Source organism: Littorina saxatilis, linkage group LG17 (assembly GCF_037325665.1).
Source record: "Littorina saxatilis isolate snail1 linkage group LG17, US_GU_Lsax_2.0, whole genome shotgun sequence".
NCBI classification, from domain to species: Eukaryota; Metazoa; Mollusca; class Gastropoda; order Littorinimorpha; family Littorinidae; genus Littorina; species Littorina saxatilis.
The window spans coordinates 55,170,591-55,183,277 of record NC_090261.1 but is presented as its reverse complement, the minus strand read 5'-3'; the positions used below and the strand labels follow the sequence as shown (position 1 = coordinate 55,183,277).

At 44.2% G+C, this 12,687-nt stretch overlaps 1 long non-coding RNA gene across 1 annotated transcript; it reads right to left on the bottom strand.

Moving 5' to 3' along the window:
- Positions 1-4,947: 4,947 nt before the first annotated feature.
- Positions 4,948-9,272, bottom strand: LOC138953508 (uncharacterized). Its single transcript, XR_011451557.1, has 2 exons — positions 9,139-9,272; positions 4,948-6,622 (listed from the first exon to the last, which is right to left on the bottom strand). It is a non-coding gene; the product is annotated as an uncharacterized lncRNA (long non-coding RNA).
- Between the last annotated feature and the right edge of the window lie 3,415 nt (positions 9,273-12,687).

Here is a 12,687-nt window from a genome sequence, read left to right as displayed (position 1 = left end):
CAATTTTGTGACACGTCGGATTACCATCTAACGTTTAACATCCCTTTAAAACCTGTTGCTGCTTTTGCTTTTCAGTCATTTACATACCCTACCCAACCAAGCGTTAATCGACACGTGGCGAGCGTGGCACGCCTGATTTCATTCCAGCTGAAACTCGCTCATCGACCTTTCACCCCCTCCCCCCTACTTCTACCATTCCCGTCCCACACAAAACCTATAACCTCTGTTCTAGCCCCCCCCCCCCCCCTAGCCCCTCATCCACCACCTCCATCCACATTAACACAAAACCTATTACCTCTGTTCTCGCCCCCCCTCCCCTATCCCCTCATCCACCACCTCCATCCACATTAACACAAAACCTATAACCTGTTCTAGCCCCCCTCCCCTATCCCCTCATCCACCACCTCCATCCACATTAACACAAAACCTATAACCTCTGTTCTTGCCCCCCCTCCCCTATCCCCTCATCCACCACCTCCATCCACATTAACACAAAACCTATAACCTCTGTTCTTGCCCCCCCCCCTCCCCTATCCCCTCATCCACCACCTCCATCCACATTAACACAAAACCTATAACCTCTGTTCTTGCCCCCCCCTCCCCTATCCCCTCATCCACCACCTCCATCCACATTAACACAAAACCTATAACCTCTGTTCTTGCCCCCCTCCCCTATCCCCTCATCCACCACCTCCATCCACATTAACACAAAACCTATAACCTCTGTTCTTGCCCCCCCCCTCCCCTATCCCCTCATCCACCACCTCCATCCACACTTACTCAAAACCTACAACCTCCTTTCTCTCCCCCCCCCCCCCCCCCCCCCCAGCGTCATCCACCATTCACTACACACTTACAACAAAACCTACAACTTCTTACTTGTCCCATTATCATCAAGGTATCTGTTCACGCGCGAGCGATCTGAAAGGAGCTGTGACACCTGTTGCACCCCTCTTTTGCTGCCTCCCTTTCTGCTCCAATGACTTCTGGCCTTCCACACAACGACAGGTGTCTAGTGCAAGTCGTTTATTGAATACAACTTTGGAGTCCTCGCTGACAAGCTTTTATCACAAAACAAACCACCGTCTTTCTGCTTGGCGAGGCTTATTGGTGAAGGCCTGTTGTTCTATTATCAAAAAACAAAACCCTGTCTTTCTGTCTGGCTTAGAGTTATTGTTGACGGGTTTGAACGTGTTGTATTGTTCTTTTATCAGAAAACAAAACCACGTCTTTCTGTTTGGCTAAGGTTTATTGCTGAAGGGTTGTTGTTGTCTTAGTCTTTGGTGACATGTTTTGAATGCAGATTTTTGTCTGTGCGTGTGTGAGTGTGTGGTTCTTTGGTTGTGCTTCTTTTGCGGTCTCGTGTTTCCGCAAAAATATTATGCTATTTAGGAGCAATCTTTCCGTGATCGAAGTTTTATATATGTTTATAGAGGTAAACTTTCCCTGTCCAAATGTTATGTAGATGTACGCGAGAAAGAGCTTGAGTGATGAGGGTGTACAATACAAAAACGAACGCCAAAAACTCGAACAAGAAACAATCGACACATTATTTACACAAAAAGCAGATAAGCAACCCGTGCACGTTGACAGAAAAAAACCCTGTGTAAGCCTACTTTGACAAAAAAAAAAACACACCACAAAACCCGAAAATAAACAAACAAGCCCACAAACAAATACAATAGACACACGAAGAAAGAAATAAACAACTATCTCCCGCCCACCTTTTTTCTTACTCTTCCTCCATCACCCACCAAAGCTCATAGTTATTGACATCATATTAAGTGCTGTTCACATGGCAGACTTGCAACCAACTTTTGCCCAACCTTAGTCGTTTGAAAATCGCTCCCGAGTTGTTGAGGCCAAATCGGCGAAGAGTCTGCCATGTGAACAGCCCCAGCGATTTCAGAAACGTTTTGGGCCAGACTTGTCAGCGACTCCAAAACTCAGTTGAGCACTGCTCGACTCGGCCGTGACGCGTCAGCGATTTTGTCCAGACTTTTCTTATCGCGCTTACTGATTAGTTAGCTCTAGCCTTCCCTTCTCCGGAAAACAAGGACGACCGGACAACCCCGAAAGGCTAAATCTAGCGAGAATCGCCGCTTAAAACTAGTTTGCGAGTTTGTGCTGTTCACATGGGCAGCGATTTTGATTTGACTTGCTACCGACTAAAATCGCTTGAAAGTTGGGCAAAAGTTGGTTGCAAGTCTGCCGTGTGAACAGCACTTTAGAGATGGCTGCTTCAAAGGCACAGTCTGTCTCGTGGTAACAGTTCTGCTCACTATCTCCTATGTGCCCGGGCGTTTTACATGCGATAAAACCATCTGTACACTTGGACACACACCAAAAATCAAAACTCGGACTGTTTCAGTTGTTTGATGAATTAATTTTGCAGATTGACTCTATTGGTTTTTTTTGAGAAATTAATCCAAATGAAAATTCCCAATCCACATAGAACGCACTAAAACTACATAAGGTATGCTTACAGCTCGATAGGTGCTGCTATCTCGTGTAAAATGAGGGCAAGGTCAGTCTGAGTCGATGTACATGGTCGCTTCCACGGGAACGACTGTGCCTTTAAAGCATTACCGTCACCACCACAGCGTCTCAGTCAAAGACCAGAGTGCGACTGGCGTGAATTAACTGCGTTTTCTTTTGCTGCAGTGCATTAAAGACGATTGCCCGTTCCTTTTTCGTGTCGCCTGCAGCTCTTGTGGCGATCAATCGTCATGAACTGCTTGTCACCGGTAGAGTGTCTTGAGGAGGGCCAAGAAAAAAGACAAAAGGTACTATGTGGTAGCGAGCATGTTGAACTGTATTTTTCTGGCAAAAATCCGGCTGAACAATTATGCACTTTAAAAAATGTGTATTCCATAATAACCCTCCAGTTTTGGGGGGTACAGTTTTCTGTCCATCTGTTTATAATCATGTTTGTGTTAATCTTCTGAAAAGGAAACGGATTCCTTTACACATGCAGGTACTTTATCTACCCAGTGACTTACATTTTGGTTTCAATATTTCCCTCGATTTTGTCCTATGAAATTATTGGTCGTTCTTTTTTCTCCTAAATTGCAACAAGACGCTCTGAAGCTGATTAGTAATGTCTCGCGGCCACTGCATGCCATTTCTTGATTTCTGAACTTTAGCAAAACTCTGATCAGGGTCTGTGTATACAGCCTCATGCTTTACACGAATGGCTGATAAAAAAATGATTGCAAGCGATTAACCATGAAAATAATGAAGATGAACTTAGTTTTTGCAAGGAGCGGCAAGTATGTGATGGGGCTAATGATTTGGGAGGCACATAGTCTGCAAGCCAGACTATAAGGGTACCTCACAATTAACTACACGAGAAGACCTTGTCTACCAAACCGCTCCTTTGCTGGAGTAGCTTAAAAACTGAGAGTGCAAGTTGCCGCACTAAAAGCTACTCCAATGAGTGGGCTGAACGGAAAGAAGAAGCAGCAGGAAGCTCAATGAAAGACGCGACTAGTTCCATCGTTTGTCACTCTCTTCCTGCAAGGATTTATTTGCTTTCTAATAGCTTTATTCGTTTAATCAATCAATCAATCAATGAGTCTTATATCGCGCATATTCCGTGGGTACAGTTCTAGGCGCTCTGCAGTGATGCCGTGTGAGATGAAATTTTATACGGCCAGTAGATTGCAGCCATTTCGGCGCATATTTACCTTTCACGGCCTATTATTCCAAGTCACACGGGTATAGGTAGACAATTATTAACTGTGCCTAAGCAATTTTGCCAGGAAAGACTCTTTTGTCAATCGTGGGATCTTTAACGTGCACACCCAATGTAGTGTACACGGGGGGAGGTTCGGACACCGAAGAGAGTCTGCACACAAAGTTGACTCTGTGAAATAAATTTCCGCCGAACCTGGGATCGAACTCACGCTGACAGCGGCCAACTGAATACAAATCCAGCGCGCTACCAACTGAGCTATATCCCCGCCCCGCTTAATGCACGCGCGTGACTCAAGATGTGTAAAGAAGTCCTAGAGTTTTGACTTTAATGCACGAGCGTAGGTAAACACCTTGGCGTCTTAGCTTCTTTTCATGTCTTTTCATGTCAAGAGACAAAAGAAAGAATTCGGTTCTGTGTACCGAAATCCGAAAGTCATGGCTTTCTTTTTGTTGTCAGTATGGCCGTCTTTTTCTGTAATTGCCGGAGGGTTTGCCACGGGCTTTTATATGTCTTTTGTCTAGAATTCCGAGAAAATATCAAGCCCACGACTAGCGTTCTTGATTGGTCATAGAGGTGAAAGCAAAATATAGTGGGGTCTGCTCAAGCGCATGCACACACACACACACGCACACGCGCGTGCAAACACACACACACGCACACACACACGCACACGCACACGCACACACACACACACACACACACACACACACACACACACACACACACACACACACACACACTCATACACACACACTCACATAAAAAAAAAATGAACACCAGGATTCAACATACACTGGACCCAAAACTGAGTAAGTCTTAAAATGGAGGTGGAGGAATTCCGAGGGGGGGGGGGGGGGGGGTCAGAAAGGGGATTCCACTGTACAAGTTCTTGAATCATGTTAATACATGCATCATTGTTCTTTGTCATAACATCTAGAGGATTCCATATTGGTAGTATTAGTTTTTGTTCATTTCGAAAAAGAACAAGGAATACAACAGGCCATTTCAGTGAAACAAAGTGTAGACATGCATGGTCACGGAATCAAGCTTAAAAGGTGATCGACTAGCTCAGCAATCTTCTGGTCACGTTGTTTTCGCTTATTTATTATCTTCAAAAAGGGTTTATTGTGATTTAGCACAGGTGAACAACATCTTCTCTAAAAGGTGTCTGTGCATAAACGTAATGAGCTCTTGACGTCACAGTATGATTACTAAACATCCCTGAACAGAACAAAGAACGAACTCAGTTCTGTTTAAACAATGTTTTATATCCAGTTAGTTTTACATAAAATGTACATACATTTGTAAATACGAAAACAACAACTAGCAGACTGTTCATCTTCTTCTGTCTTCTTCTGCGTTCGTGGGCTGAAACTCCCACGTACACTCGTGTTTTTTTGCACGAGTGGAATTTTACGTGTATGATCGTTTTTTACCCCGCCATTTAGGCAGCCATACGCCGTTTTCGGAGGAAGCATGCTGGGTATTTTCGTGTTTCTATAACCCACCGAACTCTGACATGGATTACAGGATCTTTTTCGTGCGCACTTGGTCTTGTGCTTGCGTGTACACACGGGGGTGTTCGGACACCGAGGAGAGTCTGCACACAAAGTTGACTCTGAGAAATAAATCTCTCGCCGAACGTGGGGACGAACTCACGCTGACAGCGGCCAACTGGATACAAATCCAGCGCGCTACCGACTGAGCTACATCCCCGCCCGCAGACTGTTCGTGTTGCGAAAACCTTTCTTTTTTAAAGTGAAGGATAAGAATGGAAAGCTCGAAGCTTATTGCCAAACAAAAATATGTAACTCATACTGTATTTTCCCCGTGTGCTTGCCATAGTCCTCCAAACTCTATACCTATTTGCTTTTTTAATTTTTTATTTGTTTTGTCTTGTTTAGTTTTCTCTTATACCGTACTGAATTTGTTTCCGGTATATATTTATAAATGTAATTTGTTCTGAGATCATGTAAGCTTTTGAACACGAATATAGATTATAGACATTTACGCAACACAGATGTGTGTTTCACCTTACATACCAAAATAAACCAACAAAGCTGTCAATTTCCGTCGATCCTTGCTATCGGAGTGTAAGGATTTCTGTCTGGGCAGAGACATACATTTTCTATCTATGTCTCTGGTCTGGGCGAGTATGGAGAGAGAGAGAGAGAGAGAGAGAGAGAGAGAGAGAGAGAGAGAGAGAGAGAGAGAGAGAGAGAGAGAGAGAGAGAGAGAGAATGAGTGAGAGACAGACAGAGATATACAGAGACAAGCAGAAATAACACACTTTCTTGACATAATATACAACTTAAAATTGCAGGCAATCGGGCGGTGTTGACTCAAAATACACCTCTTATCGCATTTACATTTTGCGGCGTGGCGGAGTCTACATTGTACTAGGCTAATGTCCCCTGGGTTCGCTGACATCACAACAAGACCGACATCGTTTGAAAGGAGTGTTTCTCCCAAGTACCAACAGGCGGCGAGCAGCCACAATGCAAATGAAGACAGGTTGGAGCCGAGATTGCTGCTGCTGTCAGGCTGGCAGAGGGAACAATGATGTCTGGAGGTAGGAGATCGACCCAACATTACAATGACGAGCGATCGTGGTTCATGGGGAAGAAACAAAGGGAGGCTACTCTAACTTGACGCGAGACTTAAGCCCCTTCTTGCAAGATGGCAGAAAAGTGTTTTCAGACGATTACCGGCCTTCCAAGCCGTTAAAACAATGGTTGCGTTGGGCACTTAACTATGACATTAACGTCCACACAAACTTGAACAGAGCAAACCACCTCCGAGACAACCTGTGTCTGGCCTGTCTGAAAACATCTCTGCGTGAGGGGTTTTTCTGCCAGCGCGGTGAAGATAAAGAGGGAACATTTTCTCTGCCCGCGCGGCAGCAAGCAGGATGTCTCTGAACTGAAACCAAACCAAACGAAATCAAAAAAGAAATAAGAAGAAATGAAATTAAGAATAAGTAGGTAGTATGACAAAAGAGAAAAGGCGGATGCGGAGAGGTAACAGAAATGACTAGACCGTCAATGCCACTAACGTCAGCCTTTAAAATCAGTTTACTTAACACTTAGACGAAAGACGACAATGGAGTGGCATGAAGATGATAGTCAATTACGATGTCATCCAAAAAAGGGTATGGGAAACATCTTTAATAATTTCAGCTTGGAAAAAGTAGCCGTTGAAGGTCGGAGTGATGGCAAAGTTGTATGGTTCAAACACTAGGAAGATAGAGTTGGGTGTGCTCACACAAAACTGGGCAAATTGTGTTTGAATTCGGAGACTGTATGCGAGAGACTGAAAGAAAGACAGAGGGAGAGAGAGAGAGGGAGAAAGAAAGAGAGAGAAAGAGAGAGGAAAGGAGAAAGAAAGAGAGAGAAAGAGAGAAGAGAGAGAGAAAGAGAGAAAGAGAGAAAGAGAAAGAGAGAGAGACTCACAGAGAGAGAGAGAGAAAGAGAGAGAGAGAGAGCGCGCGATAGATAGATAGATAGATAGATAGATAGATAGAGAAAGAGAGAGACCGAGAGATTGAGAGAGAGAAAGAGATAGCGGGGGGGGGAGAGATAGTGGGGGGTGGGGGGGAACGAGAGAGAGAGAGAAATAGAAAGAGAGAGAGGTAGAGAGAGAGAGGGGGAGAGAGAGAGGGAGAGAGAAAGAGAAAGAGAGAGAGAGAGGGGGAGAGAGAGATCAAATCAAATCAAATCAAATCAAATTTTAATTTTCGAGGGTTGTGGCATAAGCAATACAACGAGCTTTTTATCAACCAGCCCTCGCCCAGAGAGGGGACTAATTTAATCACATATTTACACGGATATTCACGTAGAAAAAAAGGTCGAGAAAAACAACAACATATAAATATTTACATATTACATATTATACACAAATATATGTAACGTAGTGAAAACTGAATACACTATGCTGAATACACATGCATGCGTAAATGTGTTATTAAAGCTGTGAGTGTTTTTGTGTGGATATAATGAACACTGATGCTTTGGACAAATGAAAATATAACTAAACGAAGTCTTCCATCACTGTGAGTTTTCGTAATTTAACATTAAATATGAGAGAGAGAGAGAGAGAGAGAGAGAGAGAGAGAGAGAGAGAGAGAGAGAGAGAGAGAGAGAGAGAGAGAGAAAGAGAGAGAGAGAGAGAGAGAAAAAAAAGAGAGAGAGAGACAGAGAGAGAGACAGAGAGAGAGACAGAGAGAGAGAGACAGAGACAGAAAAGCGGCGCTTCCCATCTGTTGTGCACTTGTTCATTGTTAAACGCTTGTTCGATTTCTCCGTAATTCGAATGCAAATTCAAACTCTCCACGCTCAATTAAAGTCGTCACCCTGTCGTGAGGGCGAACAAAGCATGGGGAAGTTTTCACTGAGGGTCCCGTCAAGGTGTTTTCTTTGATCACTTTGAAGAGATTGACACCCAAACAACGTACAACAATGACCGTCGCCAGTAAACAGAAGAATACGATAAACAAACGGTGCAAAGGAGACTGCAATTTTCATCTCCGATTTTTGAAAGGTGAATTCGTGCAGGTATTCTCGGTGCACTTTTTATCCCTCTGAAGGTGACATTTCGATCACAGGATTATTTGTATACGTTCAGCCAACATGCAGCATACCCATCAGTGCGTGGTTTTGAGAAATTACGGCCTGGTTTTGACACAATGATCAGCTCGATCGAGATTTGATTGTCTACAAAGTAAGTCTTCTTCTTTTTCTTCTCTGTCTGTCTGTCTGTCTGTCTGTCTCTCGTGGTTTCTGTCTGTCTGTCTGTCTGTTTGTGTCTGTCTGCCTGTCTGTCTTTTCTCTCTCTCTCTCTCTCTCTCTCTCTCTCTTTCTGTCCCTGTCTCTCTCTCTTTCTCGGTCTCTCTCTCTCACTCTCAGCGTGTGTGTATGTGCGCCGAATGTGACCGTCTGCCTCAGCATGCGTGGCCATCAATGAATCATTGCCGACTTCAAATATATTATGTGTATCCATTATTTATGTTCCTACGCTAAGTTTGACACTTTTCCCGCGTACAAAACGATGGTAGCATACCAGCATTGACCCTTCATTATTAAGTTTTAAATACACTCTTCAACATCAAATTTCCAATAATTATTCCCTTCAACTTCCAACCCGGGCTTAGGAATAGTTATGAGCTGCCGTCTGTGTACCTGCCAACTGCTTCATGGAATACATTTTCATTTCATTATGAAGGTCTGCCACCTTGTGACACCCCCACCCACCCTCCAACACACACCTCCATCCAACACCCCCCCCCCTCCCCACTTCCAGCCACCACCCCTCCCCTCTTTCACACTCGAAGCGCATCATTCAATCCTCGCGGCCCATACATCACCCAATGTTAGAGCTCTGTCACTTTTGTGGCAAGAGACACTTTTATCAACGTGTGACCAGAATGTCTACACACTCACCGTACTTTACAGAGCAGTGAAGAGAACACTTGCAAAATGAGAAACCAGTCTTGCCACTTTTGACAATTTCACTGTCCTTTCAACTTTACTCCTGTCAACGATGGCGACGGTGGCGCGTGCCCCCCACGCGCGCCTGAAAGCGTCCAGCACGCGCCGTAATGTCACGTGACTTGGTATTGACCAATGCTCAGGTTTCACACATACGCCGGGGGTGTCATTGTTGGTATCCGTAATAGCTCAGTGGTACTGCTGTGTCCAGTGTACGTGTGCGTGAAATTAAATTGGCGTATTTACGTGCTAGTGCTTTTTGCAAGATATTTCTCGTCAGCCAGAGCTGATAAAATGCGTATTTAACAGCAAGACAATGTGTTGTTATTGTTGTTGTTGCGTGTACATACTTATTCGGTTAAGAAACACCGGGGGAAAACAGATGAAAATAACATTTATTTCAGCTTGAGGTATACAGAAAAAAGATCGACTCAATCAACCTAACAGTTGCTAAGAAAGTAATATGCATAAAAAACCGCTCACTTCTCCAATTCTTTACAAAGTAACAATGGAAATTACTCCCAACAAGACAAAACAATAACAAAATACACCGTTCTCGTAAACTTAAAACAATATTCTGAACATCATCGTAAATGTCCTCCTTCTCCGCCTTTTTCTGTTCCCCTTCCATCTCTCCTTTTATGCTGCCTTTGTCTCCGACATGGTGCATGCTTCAACCCCTACATGTCCTCCTTCTCCGCCTTTTTCTGTTCTCCTTCCATCTCTTCTTTTATGCTGCCTTTGTCTCCGACATGGTGCATGCTTCACCCCCTACATGTCCTCCTTCTCCGCCTTTTTCTGTTCCCCTTCCATCTCTCCTTTTATGCTGCCTTTGTCTCCGACATGGTGCATGCTTCAACCCCTACATGTCCTCCTTCCACTATCGTGCCCACTTACTACAAAATCCAATCAAGTCACATCTTCTAAAACCTGGGCACGCGAGAGCAACAATTTAATCAAGCTTTCTGTATCAATGACAATGCACTTTCACGTCACAAAAGACGGGCATTACAATGTATTACATGGAAGCAGTGGAACAATGAGAAGACCAGAGAACAAAAGGTCTCTAGCTATAACGGGGCTCCGGGCGATCCGAACTGCGACCGAGACTAACGACACTGGGCTATCAATCCACACTCACAACAACAACACAAAGCACGACACGGTACAGGACAAGAATTGTCTTTCATTTCTCCGCCACCACCGAACAACTGCGAGCAGGATCAGGGCTGAAAGGCTTGCCAGGTGAATTATGCATGGGGGAAAGCCAAGTCATTTAGTAATCATCCCTACTTTCTCGCCTCCGTTTGATCTGCCGGAGCAAAGGCTGAAAAGTCTCGTCATGAAAAATTAAGAGGAGCACCTTTACCCTGAGTACGGTGCCCAACAGGCGAGAGACGGAGAATCCTGCAAGGCTTCTCTGTTCGACTGGTCTCACGTGCGCGTGCTTCAACCTCGTTTGTGTCGAGTGTGCCGTGCGTGTCCTGCTGCGAGATGTTACGCTGCTACACCTGTGCAGCGACTAAGGTGACTACCGCGAGGCGCTGGGGGTGAAAGGTCGAGGTTGTCAGGAGTTGAATTCGTGCATGCACTAGGTTGTGATTAAAAGCCAAGCAGTGCTGCTCAAGCTCTTCGTGTTTCTGCTGAGTTTCTGTCTTCTGAGTGCAGCAGGCCTTTCAACATTAATTATTTCTGCTGTTCCCCTGACGCCTCTCCCTTCTGTCAAGAACGTAACTTCCTACCCAAAAACCTCAGAGAAAAAATGCAAATCAAATTTACCTGCGGGCGGCTGTCTATATAGCAACATTTTGCCGAACAGTTCTGTGCAAGCAGGTGCCATTGCTGGGTTGCGACAGACATTTAAATATTGCCCGAAAGATGAAAGAGATAAAAAAGAAAATGAAAGCTGAAGTCCTTCCAGCCATTATCACGATAACAACCCGGTACAATAATTATCCAATCTTAGGAACAATAACCTGCAGGGAGACTGCAAGTTGGAAAAAGAACCACCACCAAAAACAAAAACAAAAAACAAATAAAAAGCACGTCCATTCTGTCTAACACAACAAACCACGCACCTACGTCTACCCCTTCCCGGCTTACCTGATCCCCCACAACCCCCCTGGGTCCCTAAAGAAGGACCAAAGTAGGGATCTACGCCTCTTTCGTTCCACACAATTCCGTCCATAGCCCGAGATTACCACGACCACGGCGGCTTTCGATTAGGCGAATCAAAAGGTAGCAAATCCATTAAGAGATTAAATGTCGTCAGCCGCGCTCCCTAAGCGTGACAGAAGCGACGCCTAGTGGTGAATTATTCAGACGGCCCCAAGAATGCGGCATAACTGCGCCAAGACTGCGACCGTCATGAAAGGACTTGAGGGAAGCAAGTGTTAGAAGCATTATGCCATCATTAAAGTGTATCGATAGTCCTGACTGACTGACTGACTATTAGGGTTTAACGTCCTCTTAGACCAACTGGTCTATATTGGGACAGGTATTGGTAATACGTTGAAGATATGGTGTGATACTTTGATTCGAACAAGCCCGCTGTGGCTGTCTTCTTCGACACACTAGCATTGGGTTTGTCTCGTCAAAGTATCGAAGTACGATCATGATAATCGGAGACGAGAGATGATGCATGCGTGTCTTCGTGTTTTCCAAGCCCTGAGACTTTCGCTGTGAACGTGGGATCTTTTTCGTGCGCATGTGTGCACACGGGGGTGTTCGGACACCGAAGAGAGTCTGCACAAAGTTGACTCCGAGAAATAAATCTCTCGCCGAACGTGGGGATCGAACCCACGCTGATAGCGACCTACTGGCTACAAAGCCAGCGCGCTACCAACTGAGCTACGTCCCCGCCCTCGATAGTCCTGTGTGAGAGACTGTTATACTGTATGATGGCGTAGGTCTTGTGTCTATGCGAAATTTACACGCTATGCATCTACTCTGAAGGAATTGATGTATACTATTAAATATATTTTCTCGCTTTTGACGTCAATCTATATTTAACTTTTCTTCGAACGTACAAGCGATAGAGTGCATGTTTTGGCATTAGTAGCAGCGCTCTCATTATACATTTCTATATTATATATATATATATTCTTTTTTTTTCAAGATGTTTTTGATTATGATAACACGGGTACTGTTCCTATACCATGTTCGGATGATGTGTGTAAATTAATGTTCCCTTTGTCGTTTGCTCACATACATTTCTATTCTAAGCTATGTCTCTTTAATTATTGATTCTGTATTTGTCATCTTTGAATGATTTATTTATACATTATAAATAAACATTGTTTTTTTTACATTACCCTCTCCTTTCTCATGCCTTTAATCTCCTGTGGGTATTCACATTTTCAAATCAACTTTGCTAAATATTTCCGCTATCGTGTTTAGATCTGTTATGTTAAACTTAGGATCTGCTGATATAAGCATTTGTTTGAGTACGGATCCTCAATTTAAAAGATTGCGCATAATATGTAGAGGTTACATGCCGAG